A 15164-nucleotide genomic window follows, 5' to 3' on the forward strand; every position below is an offset into this window, starting at 1 on the left:
CTTCTCAAATAAATATATTTCTACCTTTAAAGCCTCTGTCACCGTGGCCAAGTCTATATTTTAACTAGTATCTGTAATATAAATGATTAGGCAAACATACAGTATGTACAAACGTACAGTAACTGGTATGTTTTTTCGTGTTTTATAAATTATATGCTAAACACTACTGAATTTGATAATAAGTTTAACTAGTTTTCCAATGTATGAAAACAGAGTTTCCACGGAAATTCTGAAAAATTTAACATGGGTTTGTATGTGTTAATGGCAAATGAGTGAAAAATACAATACCCTGCTAAAAAAAGGGTTAAAAGAGAAAACATCTTCCCATTTAAATTTCACTTGTTACATATTAAGCTACACATATTTTTCTGCACCAAACTAAACTTAAAATCTAAAATGATATCATTACTCCTCACTTGTCTCTAAACAGTTTTCTCAAGAGAAAAATTAAAATTCTAAGTTTCTAACATATAAACATCAAAACATAATCTATGGTACAAAAATCAACATGAAATTCTATCACCCAAAAATGGTTTCATATTTAAAAAATTAATTTATTCATGATTATGAAAAACAAGTGTTGACATTACCTGAGACTAAGGTAAAAATGAAGACTTCAAGGAAGGGAATGCTGTAGAGTTGAAAAAGAAATCATGGTTGAATTTCTACTTTTCGTAAGCTTCAGAGACCCTCAACACCACCTTAATCACTTATGCCATCCAAGTCCTGCAAAAAAAGAAAGAAAGAAAGAAAGAAATAGAAAAACACACAACAAAATACATTACTTATAAAGGGAAAAAATACTGTACAAATACAACACGGAAAAACTGGTATGAATAATGAAGTGATCATTCTTTGTAAATAGGAAACCATGCCTAAATGACTGGTACAATGACTTGATCTTAAATTTGAAATTAGGAAGATAAAATAGTGTACGTAGTAACTGCGAAATAACCTTGGTCTTAAAAAAATAATTTGCCTAGGGGTGCCAGGGTCTCAGTTGGATAAGTGGCCAACTCTTGATTTCGGCTCAGGTCATGATCTTGGTGTCCTGGGACTGAGCCCTGCATCAGGCTCCACCCTCAGTGAGGAGTTTGCTTCTCTCCCTCTCCCAGCACTCATGTACACACCAACCTCACTCGTTCTCTCAAAACTAAATAAATAAATCTTTTAAAAAAAATTTTTTGAAAGAATAATTTGCCTAATCTGGAATCTACAGCTTTAGAGGTATGTGATGCTTAGGGAAATTCAGAGGGTTACAGACATAAAAAGCTAGAAAAGAGAAAGCAAAGATTACAAAACCACTTAATAGTACTATTCATATCTACTTTGCATGTATATGAAGTGAAGAGAGAAGCAAACACAATACCAGGCCTTACAGATAACAGAACTAGTCATGTAGAGAATATGTATTTATTCACAATAGAAACAATTACAGTTGTAAAATCCGATTAAATACTTAGATATAGAAACATAATCAGCCAGGTCACCTTTGACAGGAAAAGCTGACAGTAAAATGAATACAATCAACCATTAATCACAGGAAGACAGTATGCCATACCCCCAAAAAACACAAAAAATAAAAATGAAGAACACAAGCTATACACAATCAACCTGTCTGACAGTATTTCTGACCATAGCAACAGACTCAAGAGTTTGTGGAATTTCCTACATAAGTCATTAAAAATATTAGATTCCTGGGGCATTGGGTGGCTCAGTGGGTTAAGCACTGAGTCTTGATTTCAGCTCAGGTCATGATCTCAGGGTCATGAGATCAAGACCCACATTGGGCTCCATGCTTAGAGCAGAGTCTGGTTGTCCCTCTCCCTCTGCTCCTCCTCCCACTTTTGCTCTCTCTCCTTATCTCCTTCCCTAAAATAAAGGCCTAGTTTGCAACAATAAATTACAAGATTACAAAAAAAATGAAAAATGTGACCTAAATATAACAAAAAATAGCAGTCACTACAGTTTCTAGAGTATCCCCAGATATTGGTTTAAGCAAACAAGATTTCAAAACGTTTTTTACAGATATGTGAAAAGAACACATATTTAAATTTTTTTAGTTATGAAAATAATCAACAAATAAGAGATTCTCAATAAATGTATACAGAAATTACATAAAAGAACCACAGGGGAAACTCTGCAATTGAAGAGCACATTAACTAAAACAAAATATTTACTAGAAGGGCTCAATGACAGATTTAAAACGGTAGAAAAACCTATGACCTTAAAAACTATCTACTGAAATTATCCAGTCTAAAGAACAGAGAGAAAATAAGTTGAAGAAAATTGAACAGAGCCTTGGAGGCTAACTTATTAACACTTCTGGAGTCCCAGAAGGATAGGACAGAAAGGGCAGGGGAAAAATTTTTTTAATAAAATACTTGCCAAAACTTCCCATATTTTATTTTAGGTGCCTGGGTGGCTCAGTGGGTTAAAGCCTCTGCCTTTCGCTCGGGTCATGATCCCAGGGTCCTGGGATCGAGCCCCGCATTGGGCTCTCTGCTTGGCAGGGAACCTGCTTCCTCCTCTCTCTCTCTCTGCCTGCCTCTCTCCCTACTTGTGATCTCTATCTGTCAAATAAATAAATAAAATCTTTAAAAAAAAAAAAAAAAGAAATCAAATCTACAGGTCTTAGGAGTTCAATGACTTTCAAGTAGGATAAATACAAAAAGGCCCACACTTAGACACATCATAGTCAAACTGGTGAAAGCAAACACAAAGAGAAAATAATGCAAGCACAAAGAGAAAAATCACTCAGCATGTGCAGGGAACCAACAGGATTAACAGCTGACTTTCAATCAGAAACAACAGAGGCCAGAAGACTGTAGAATGACATATTCAAAGTGCTGAAAGATAGAAGCTGTCAACTAAGAAGGCAAAAGAAATCCTCCAAGAATGAAGGCATAGTAGTTATCTCAGACAAAAAAAGGCTTAGAGATTTTTTTGCTAGCAAACCCGTCTAACAAGAAATACTAAAGGAAGTCCATCAGGCTTTCAGCTTTCAGGAAAAGACAACGGATTCAAATACACAGGAAAAAAGAAGAGCACCAGAAATAGAAAATATGTGGGTTAAACTAAAGGACTCTATAAATATATTTTTCTCATTTCTTCTCTCAAGATCTTAAAAGAACATAAGCATGGGGGGTATATGGGGGCCTAAGCCATTAAGCACCTGTCTTTGGCTCAGGTCATGATCCCAGGGTCCTGGGGATCAAGTCCCACATTGGGCTCCCTGCTCAGTGGGAATCCTGCTTCTCCCTCTCCCACTGCCCCTGCCTGCTTTCCCTCTCTCGCTGTCTCTCTGTCAAATAAATAAAATCTTGAAAAAATAAATAACATAAATGCAGCTAAAACAGTACTTAGAAGGAAGTTTGTATCTTTATATATTTGGGGGAAAAAATGGTTCTCAAATCAGTAACAAAAGCCTCCACTTAATAAAATAGAAAAAGAACAAACCAAACCCTAAAGTAAGCAGACAAAAGGGAATAAGATCAGAACAGAAATTAATGAAATACAAAACAGAAAATTAGAGAAAAACTTGGTTCTTTTAAAAAGAGCAACAAAATTAACAAACTTCTAGGCAAACTAAGAACAGAGAGAAAAAAGAGAAATACCAAAAACCAGGAATGAGTGAGGGGATGGTAACACGGACCCCACAAAAATGAAGAGTTCTACAATTGAAACTAATAAAAATTGTTAATTATACCTCAAAAAAATTTGAAAAATTATAAAGGAAGGAATATTTTAACAAATTTTAGCCAAGAAATTATGCAACTTTTATAAAATGGACAAATTCCTAAAAAGACTATAGCAGAAATAGAAAAATCTGAATATAACAAATAAACAAACTGAATTAGTATTTTCAAATTTCTCACAAAGGAAAGAACAGGTCCGAATGGCTTCACTGATGAATTTCATCAAATATTTAAAGAAGAAACACCAATCCTTCACAATCTCCTTCACAAAACAGAAGACAGTACATTCTGCAACTCAATCCATGAAGCCAGCGTTACCCTGAAACCAAATTCAAAGACATCACATAAAAACTACTCAGGAGTGTCTATAATGATAAAATTATATATAAAAATCCTTACAAAATATTAGCCAACTGAATCTAGCAACATGTAAAAAGGCCTATACACCATGACCAAGTAGGATATAGCCCATGAACGCAAAGGTGGTTTAACATCTGAAAATCAAACAAGGTAATACACTATATTATGAGAGTACAGGACAAAAACCACATGGTTGTCTCAAGAGATACAGAAAAAAAGCACCTGACAAAATTCAACACCTATTCATAATAAAAACTCTCAACAAACTAAGACGGGAAGAAAACGAATAAGCATGTCACAAGAAACACGTTCAGCAATGTCATAAAATATTAAATCAATAAACAAAAATCAATTTTATTTTTACAGTGAAATGACAGCTTTGTATCACAACTTCCTACCAAAAATCTGAATTGATTCAAATCTTCTTTATCCCTCAGAAGAGTTTCAAAATTTTCAAGTAGCCTCCCAGGTACTTTATATTTTTAATTGTTATTGTCAATGTATACTTTTTCTTCCATAATATTAGTTCTAATGCCTATTGTTTGTATAAAAATTTGTTTGTATATATTAATTATATAACCAGTTCCATTACTGAATTCTCTTAACACTCTCAATATACAAAGAGGCAAGTAGATGAACTGAACAGAAATTATTTCAGACAGATGCCCTTCAAAAACATGGAAATTCAGTATATGATAAATGTGGCATTTCAAATACGTAAAAAAGAAATGCACCATTCAATAACTGGAATGGGGACAACCAGCTAGCCAGCTGGAAAAAAAACTAAAGCTAGAGCTCTACATCTATTGTTTATACCAAATATATTCAAAATACATCAAGATTTTCAGCAATTTAAACCATAAAAAGTAATAGAAAACCTGTATAATTCTTTTTCAAGTACCATAGTTCACTGAATCTAAAACTACCAATCTTAAGATACACAGCTATTTTATGGGTTACTAAGAAAGAAAATAATAATGTCAAACTATGACAAACCAGGGATTCATGTCATTCAGAGACATGACAACAGAGAGAAAAAAGTGAGTCCTATAACCAAGGATGAAGAGCTTTTAAACTTTACATAAAAACCCACCACCACCAGCCATAAAGGAAAAAAATCAATAAATTTAATCCTAAAAAATTAAAACTTCTATAAAGGCAAAAACAAAATCAAAGGATAAGAAAAAAAAAAAATTCCATGAAAATAATTTGCCTAACAAATGGGTAAGGGCTCAGCATATGACCAAAGAGATCATGGAATACATATATATGGTCAATAATGATGGGAAAATGCTCAGGCTCACTCATAATGAAATTCTGGAAAGCAATACTAAATGACAAAATACTGACAAATATTAAAAAGTCTGACACTCGCTAGTGTTGTCACAGAGATAGAGACTCCCATTATCCTTGACTACCGATACTGGGATAATCTTTCAGTTAGGTAATTCATCTACTTAATTATCAAATATACACACTCAGGCCGAGCAATTTTTCCCTTAGGAATTTATACTGCAGATGTTTTGTTTTGTTTTTGAGAGAGAGTTCATGCACACACAGGAATTGGCGGGGGAAGGGCAGAGTGAGAGGGAAAGACTCTTGAGCAGACTCCACATGTGGAGCCTGATATAGGGTTTGATCTCATGACCCTGAGATCATGACCTGAGCCAGAATCAACCAGTCAGACGCTTACCCGACTGACCCACCCAGAAGCTCCTCATACTGCAGATATATTTTAAAATACATGCAAAGACATGCCCAAGATTATTCACCATATTACCACTTATTATAGCAAAAAACCTAAAAACGTAAATATACATAAATAAGTTAGTAGTTAATATAATTATGGTAGATCCAAATATTGGAATACTAAACAGAATGAAATGAGAAGGAATAATACGCAAAAATATAGAAGTTAACAACAAAAAGACATGTTGCTGAATAATATGTATGGTGTGATCTCATTTGAGTAAAAAATACGTAAATACAGGTATACATATAAAAGTCTGCATATATATAGAAAATGTCAGACAGAATACACAAATACACAAATGTTAACCATGAATAGGAATGGAGAGAACCTTTTCTTTTTTTTAAACCTTATAACATTCTCTACTGCCTAAGTGTGTATACTCTTGTAATAAACCTGGATAAGGAATGAGAAATGCTGAACATGACAATTACCAGAAAATATGGAAAAAGAAGGAAATCTTAAAATATGGCCAATATATTATTTTCACATCCTCATTTTAAAAGAATTCTCAAAACAAAATTTATGAAAAACTTTAGAATTTCTTTGATCATTAACAATTGACACCAGAATATGTGCCATTGACAAATACATAAATACCCTGAAAACTGTTAAATATTTAATTTTCTTTCACTAGTTTGAAGGGTAAAAGCACAGGCCTAACATAAGTACTAACTTAAACCAAAAAGAAAGGAGAAAGTCATCTATCTTCCTAAAATAAGGGAACTGGGGCCTAAAAGAGACATACAAGTAATATAGCTAAGTGAGAAAAGATAATGATCCACATTCTATAAAACTAGTAACTTTAACTCTTTCAATGTAGATATTTATTATCTCTATATAGCAATACCATATATATACATACATAATTCATGCTTATATTTAAGCGGGTATAAAAGGAAAAGGGATCGTCCAATAGATACAAAGTACTATCCAACAGTTGTGATTAGTTTATCAGTGCAGTTCATACCAAGTGCATGGACATCTATCACGGGTAAAAATTAAAGACTGAGTAAAACTCAGTTGGATTTGATTGTTGTTGTTGGATTACCTATAAAATATGTCAAACAAATGTCCATCCCACCAGACTACTTGGCTCAATTTCCAAGCTCCCAATTCCTCCCCTCTACCTTATAATAGTATAAAAATACAGGTTATCCCTCAGAAGAACCAGGATTAGACATGTTCTTAAAGTCAAGTAAAATAGTGGTATCTAAATATGCCAAATCTAACAACATTCTCTTCAGATAGAAACTGTTGGATTAAATAAAATCAGCAGTAAATGCTATCCCAAGGAAATGAGGAAACACTAAATGGACTTCTAATTTAATTTCTAGTTGAGGATTAAGATTTCTTTAAAATCTTGGCAAGAACCCAGAATTATCTTAAATAACTTAAACAAAGAAAGTAGGGGCAACTTGGTGGCTCAGTGGTTTAAGCGTCTGAATCTTGATTTTTGACTGAGGTCATGAACTCGGGGTCGTGGGACTGAGACTTGCGGCAGGCTCTGCACTCAGCAGGGACTCTGCTGGAGATTCTCTCCCTCCTCTTCCTTTGCCCCTCCTCCCCACATATGCATGCTCTTTCTCTCTCTAAAATCTTTTTTTTTTTTATTTAAAAGATTTTATTTATTTATTTGACAGACAGAGGTCACAAGTAGGCAGAGAGGCAGGCAGAGAGACAGGAAGAAGCAGGCTCCCCACTGAGCAGAGAGCCCGACGCGGGGCTCGATCCCAGAACCCTGAGATCACGACCCGAGCCGAAGGCAGAGGCTTAACCCACTGAGCCACCCAGGCGCCCCTAAAATAAAATCTTTTAAAAAATAAAAAATAAACACAAAATGTGTTTCATTAAAATCTTATGTTGATACTCTCCATCATTCAGAGTTATCATTTTCTGATGAAACCCCAAAGTAACATTTCCCTCAGCTCAAAAGTCCAACTACATTAATATACCTTTTAAAAATACAAAAACATTAAGTATTTATTTAAAAATTTCAAGGCAAAGGTATTTAATAATACTAAAATAGACTATACATATTTTTAAATGTTATGCTATACTAAACCTTTTAACAGAGACTAATATGGAAAGTTAATACCCTGTGTTGATATTGCACTGATATTAGACACATACAATTTATGTAACTGTAGTATTTTTTTTTTTCCTGGCATATGAAATGGAGGTAATGAAGACTGAAAGCTGAAATTTTATTAGGAACAAATATAAGCCAAATATAATTATTTATTCAGAAATAATAAAGCATTTGTATAGCTGCCCTCCCACATTTTTAGGGCTCAGTAACTATCATAAATAGCCATAAATGAAAAGCAAAACAAGTAACTTTAAATCTTTAGAAAATAACCAATATATTAATTCAAAGTTCTGTTTATATAATTTTATCAAAGCACCACAAACACTACAGCACTTTCTAGTCCCTCAGCTAGTCAGTAGCTTTGTTGCTAAAATAGTTACAAACTGAAAACTCTATTTGAAAAATTTTATTTCTGTTAAGCTCTTGATTGCCTGCCTCCGAGTTTTGTTTCGAAGAATTCAGAAGAGCATATATACTACCTTCTCAATTATGTAGAACAATTTTTTAATATGTATTTGCCATAAAACTATACTACTGTGGTAGACACTATTATAAACAAATAGAGCAACACTGTATTTGCACTACACTGCTATTCACTAGTCTATGTGAAGAACACACAGCTATGTTCAACTTTTAGAATTTCTAAAGCTATAGGAATACTGGAACACTGAACAGAAAAAGCATAGCAATGTCTATATACAGGAAATAAAAATGCCTTCAAATTATATATTTTAGTATTACATTATGAGTCTTTTTCTAAGTTGATTGGGTATATTTACTTCACAATCAAGACATTATTACATATGCCATCACAGAATATGGTAAAATCTACAGGCTGGACAAATGTTTTCGAAATGTTAATATTTTGTTGAAAACGTTTTCACAAAAAGCTTACTCATCTTCTTGCATCACTTTTTATTGAAAGCTCTAAATTAAGGCTCTCACACATCAAAGAATATAACTAGACATGTTAAAAGAGAATGAAACAAAAAATAAAACAGTAACGCAAGAAGGAAAAGGAAACATGCACCACCACCCCCCCCACACACACAGGCACATATGCACAGAATAATATAACCTCAATGTCTAAATCTGTAAACAGAAATTTTGGAATATCATTTCCATCACAACCTTTCCTCTACCATGGAAACATACAATTTCCTCTAACTCACCTGTCACAAAGTCTCTGCCTCTGGAACCCTCAATTCATGGAGCATCATCCACCAATTTCACTTTTCCTTCCAAGTCTCTATCTTTCCTCCTCCTCTCCCACTTCTCTCCCCCAAAAATGAGAAGAAAAGAACCTACCAAGCTGGAAACTAAGACACTGTAAGTATAAAAAGAGGTATCAAGTTACTTGGACAACCACTTAAAGGTCAGTTATGATCTTCCTCTTTTCCTGCTTCACTCCCTCAAATCAGGAGTTAGTGAATACTCCTTCTTAGCAATTCCTCTGATTTAAGATTTTGCTGGCTAGATATTTCCTCATAATACCACTTGTGCAGATATAAACAGTGAAATTGAGACTAAAAAACATGTTTTAAGGCAGGAGTATTATACTTTGCTGTCAAATCAAGATATTTATCTTTAACCAAAGATAGCAGGATGTTACTAGATCCATACTATGCTGTAAATACGGACTTCTGGTTTTACATAGTATGAACCCTCGCACTTATTTAATAATTAAGGTGATTTTCTACCATTACCAATTTTAATAACTATGGTACAGAAAGAAAATAAATGAAATATTTTGCAGGGACCATTGGCTATTGTCCTTCATTATTCAGTTTTGAAAGACTAGCAATATTCACACACACACAGACTCGTGCATGTGTGCAGGTGGGCTGATTCATTAAGCCAACATTTTTGTCATTAACTGAGTCAATATTCTGACCACCTGATATGCATGTACAACATGCTACCTAAGATTTCTAAGACATGCATAAAATACCATGGTCTCTGCCCATAAGGTTAATAATTTAGCAAAGATGGCGAGTACACACATAAAAATAAGGTCTGTAATAATAACATAATATGATAAGGGCTATAACTGAAGTTGAAGCAATTTATTATAGAAAAAATCAAAGCAGAGAACAATCACAGGCTGCTGGGTGGCTCAGTCAGTTAAGCATTCAATTCTTGATTTTGGCTCAGGTCATAATCTCAGGGTGGTGGGATTGAGCCCTGCACTGGGCTCCACACTCAGCATGGAGTCTCCTTGAATCTCTCTCCATCTCACTCTGCCCCTCCTCACTCAAGCTCTCTAAATAAGTAAGTAAATAAATATTTAAAATCTTAAAAAAAAAAAAAGGCAGAGCATTCAATCCTTCCTTTCCTACTAAATGAAAAAGAAGTAATCTTTTAATTTTGATTCCACATTTAAAAATGCAATGAACGGGGTGCCTGGGTAGCTCAGTGGGTTAAGCCTCTGCCTTTGGTTCAGGTCATGATCTCAGGGTCCTGGGATCGAGGCCCTTATTGGGCTCTCTGCTCAGCAGGGAGCCTGCATCCCGCCCCCCCCCCCCCCAGCCTGCCTCTCTGCCTACTTTTGATTTCTCTGTCAAATAAATAAATAAAATCTTTAAAAAAAATTAAAATGCAATGAATATATACTTTCTAGGACTTTGTAGTTATTGACTCAGTTAATCCAAACAACCAATTAAGGAGATTGGAACTATGATTACTCAGTTTCTGAGAGAGGGTTAAGTAACTTACCAAAAGTTATAAAACTAGTAAGTGGCAAAACCAAAGTCCTTATAATGGTCTGCAAGGCCCTCTACAATCTGTTGTGCTATGCTCTCCCCACCATGACCAACCAGCACCAGCACCAGCACCAGCACCTTTCAGACCTCATCTTCCATACTCTCCCCCTGCTCACTCCACTTAAGCCTCACTAGCCAGACCTCCTTGTCTCCCTAGATCTTCTAGCATGCTACTGTCTCCAGGAATATTGTACTGGCTGTTCTAGGTCTGGTACACTTCCTCCCAAAGATATTCCTAAGTAAATCCTTTACCAACTTCAAATCTTTGCTCAATCATCATCTTATTTAAGAGGCATTTTCCTGCCATAAAATTTAAAATTGTAACCTGCCCCCACATACACTACCCAATCCCACTTTAATCTGTTACACATTTTGCATAGCAGTAACCACCTCTCAACATACTATGTAATCTGTTCATGATCTTTTATCATTTTTCTACTCCCAACTATAAGCTCCACAAGGGCAGGAATTTTATTTTGTTCAATGATACATCTTAAGTGCCTAAAACAATGCCTTGCCCACAGTAGATATTTAATAGTTTTTAAATGATTATATAAAGCTTAACTCCAACAGAGAAATAAAACTTCAGAAGCTTAATCACCACACAACACTATCTCAACTATGGAATCACAGATAACAAAACTAAAGCATCTAGAAAAGTCACATTAACCTAATGAAATAGCAAAACCTGATACCAAAACCAGCCTAGTGAGATTTTGACAACATTACCCTTCAGATTGGTAAATTCCCCTAAAAAGTCTTAGAGGTCTGGGGACACCTGGGTGGCTCAGTTCGTTAAGCGGCTGCCTTCGGCTCAGGCTGTGATCCCAGGGTCCTGGCTCACCAGAGAGCTTGCTTCTCCCTCCCACTCTGCCTGCTCTCTCCCTGCTTGTACTCTCCCTCTTTGTTAAATGAATAAATAAAACCTTAAAAATTATTAAAAAGTCTTAGAGGTCTTAAAAATAGATTCAATCTACTGATGAGTTTACTATAAGCTTTATGAAACAGTGTATCAAATAGAAAATAATTCTTAGCAATGTAAAGAACCATTTAATCCTACCTAATTTCCTTTGTTTTAAAAGAGTACTAATAACGAATTTCCAAATACTGTTAGAAAAGCTACAAAAACTGCATGCACTTTACAACAGATCAGAAGAAACTTTAGTTTTTTCAAATATTTCACATGCTCCATGTTTAATTCTACAAACCTAGGCAACTTCTATCTCATTAAATATTTTCAAAGCGTATCTGTATGTTGTTTGCTCCGTGTATTTCAGCCTAGCATATTGTTTCAACTGTCATCTTTGCCTAGAGAAGTAAGATTGCAAAAGATGAGGTTTTATGAATTAATGATCAAAATCCAGGTAAGAGAGGAAACCCCCACAAGAGCTGTCTATATTAATTTCTGAGACAATCTAATCAAAACTTAGCTGTTTCATAAGTATTTTATTATATATTATGCACCTTAAGGTTACTTCCAAATACAACCATTCTAGAAAAGCTAATTAAGAAAAACCATTGTGGGCCCCTGGGTGGCTCAATGAGTTAAGCCGCTGCCTTCGGCTCAGGTCATGATCTCAGGGTCCTGGGATCAAGTCCCATATCGGGCTCTCTGCTCAGCAGGGAGCCTGCTTCCCTCTCTCTCTCTCTCTCTCTGCCTGCCTCTCTACCAACTTGTGATCTCTCTCTGCCAAATAAATAAATAAAATCTTTAAAAAAGAAAAACCATTGTTCTTGGTTAATTATCTCTTTTAAAAACCTCATTTTTAGGGGCACCTGGGTGGCTCAGTGGATTAAGCCTCTGCCTTCAGCCCAGGTCATGATCTCAGAGTCCTGGGATCGAGCCCCACATCCCCCACATACGGCCCTCTGCTCAGCAGGGAGCCTGCTTCCCCTCTCTCTTTGCCTGCCTCTCTGCCTACTTGTGATCTCTCTCTCTTTGTCAAATACATAAATAAAATCTTTATTTTAAAAAGTTTTTTAAAAAACCATCATTTTTAATTTCAGTGAAATGTGTACACTTAAAAAATTTCAACTACTGATGCTTCCCTAAGTACTCCCAAATAAAAAGGCTACTACCTCTTGCTCTTTAAATGTAATCAAGAAAAGCACAAAGCAATAAAAGAATATGTAACAGCACATATGGTATAAGAATCTGAAACAAAAAAATACTTTAGTATCTTTTAAAGTCCTTTAGCATCTTTTAACTACACTGCATTTTAAGGTTAGTCAAGTTCTAGGATTACATTAGTTCTTATTTTTGTGATTTAATGATGTTCTGAATGTTTAAAAGGGGGTGGGGGCTTGCTCCAGGCAAAAGATTTTTATAAATATGGTTGAACTTCTAAAGATAACAAAGCACAGACATCTGTTTCTTTAATTTACACTAGCTGCAGTAAAAATTAAAGTTATTAGAACTCTATATGAATGACAGTCCAACTGTGTATTTTTCATGACCAGATCTTTCCCAAGCAGGAATGAGAGCCCCAAAAATTCAAACCACCCACCCCAGAAATTACCCTGCCCAGGTCTTTCTAGAACCACCTGACATTTCTACTCTCAACAAAAATCAGGCCAAAATCTTATAATCTTTTCAATTAATATAGCTAATCCACTCAGCTGAAAATTAAAATCCTACAAAGGAGTAATCAAATTCTTAAAAGAAAACTGACCAAAGTGAGTGAAACAAAACCACGAACTGAAAATTTCCATTTGCCCTTGACCTTTATCAAATCACCTAAAAAGCAAACGTTTGTCAAACAAGAAACCAATTGTCCACCACAAGCGTTTTTATAAACTCTTTAGTCTCTAAGCCGCTAAAGAGGGTAGGACTAACCTTGCAATCTAAGTTACCTGTTAAGGAGAGACACCTCCCAAAAACCATGACAAACTATCAAGCAACTAACTATTTAATCCTTCCCCAATTTATTAACAGAAATTCATTTTTAAGATTGCTAAACCACTCTCAGCTGGTTAAGCATCCAACTCAGTTTTGGCTTTGGTTGTGATCTCAGGATTCTGAGATCCAGCACTGTGTCAGGTTCCATGCTGGGCGTGGAGCCGACTTAGGATTCTCTCTCTCAACTCTGCCCCTCCACCTCCTGCATGTGCACATGCATTCTCTTTCTCTCTCTTAAAAAAAATATTAGTAAACCAATAAACTCAAAAGGAAAGCTGCTTTACTTTTACTTGTACATAACTTTTTACTGAATACACATTAATTTGTAAATAACATTTATACTATGATGATCAAGATCACACAAGCAAATTTTCAAATGATGTCCTCAAAGATGATACAAGCATACTCTGATAAAGTACTTCGTGGTATACAAACTGCTTTAACTTGTCACATTTCACCTGACCCCCTACTATTACCTAGGCCGGTATTATTGTTTATCTCTGAGGTTCAAGGGGTTAAGTACACAAGTCCTTCCCAAGTTAAAAATATATTTAATGTAACTCTTAACAATGTCCTGGGAATAAAAAAAAAATTTTATATATGTATATATATTTATATATTTGAAGTATAATAATATCAATGAGCATAAAAAAATTAAAATGCTATCTATGACAGTTATCATGTAAGTAAAGAAAATTAAATAACCGTAATTTTCGTAACACAAAAATTATCCCAATAATAACCAAGGAAACCCTAAAAAATTATAATACTCATTTAAAAATTAGTTTATTTACACTGATTTTTTAAAGTGTCAATTCTTTGTGAACAAAAACATAATGTTAAAATATTATTAAAAACCAAAGATAAAAAAAAAAAAACAACCAAAGATAAGATGAAACTGGAATTACTACTTCTCATATGGAATATAATTAACTCTCATTTAAAAACATACAAATGGTCCACAAAAAGCCAGTTCATCTTTTGAAATTTCCATCTTATTCAATCACACAGTCAATCATTCTTATCTCCTATCTAGAATGCATGCATGCCCAGAGTTACACCAGACACCAGTACAATGTAGAGTTATGCCCACACATAAAACAAATGGTTTTTAATCTGATTAACAAACTGAGATTTGCTATCAGAGTCATTCAGAAAATACCTCAAAAAGTGGCTGCAAAGGAGCCCAGTGAACATAACTGCAGTAACTATATTAAGTTTTTAACAATTTATGAAGTATGTTTGTTGAGACTGTTCTTCTAAATAGGAGAAGTTGATTTAGCAAGTCAACTCATTCAGAAACACGAGCTTCTACTAACATAGAATGATGTTTTCTTATTTGGGCCACTTTATTCTCAATTAGAAAATTAGGAACTGTAAAAGCAGGACAGGACATTTTATCTGCTCTTTTCAATCCATGAATTGGAAACAGATTAAATTGGCTGCATAATACAAGATTTTCAGTATTGTTCTGAAAATATTAATATTAAAATGCTACAATGTACTATTGGAATTATTAAACATCTTAAGTGCAAATAATTTATTAAACAAACCCATCTTTGAAAAAATACTCAGAATTTATAACCTCATTTTAATTAACTAC

The 15164-nt window shown here is 34.5% G+C and overlaps 1 protein-coding gene across 4 annotated transcripts in view; it reads right to left on the reverse strand.

The window, feature by feature from the left end:
• The window catches only part of ZNF148 (zinc finger protein 148), a 123795-nt gene that overhangs the window by 83695 nt on the left and 24936 nt on the right, over positions 1 to 15164 (reverse strand). For 2 of the 4 annotated variants that reach the window (XM_046002082.1, XM_046002085.1), the window contains exon 2: positions 591 to 726. The gene's annotated coding sequence lies outside the window, so the exon portion shown is untranslated. Of the gene's footprint in view, positions 1 to 590; positions 727 to 3878; positions 4018 to 9072; positions 9228 to 15164 lie in introns of all 4 variants that reach the window. The other 2 variants (XM_046002083.1, XM_046002084.1) reach the window with 2 other exon arrangements.

The sequence above is a fragment of the Meles meles genome, chromosome 4 (assembly GCF_922984935.1).
Source record: "Meles meles chromosome 4, mMelMel3.1 paternal haplotype, whole genome shotgun sequence".
Lineage (NCBI taxonomy): Eukaryota > Metazoa > Chordata > Mammalia > Carnivora > Mustelidae > Meles > Meles meles.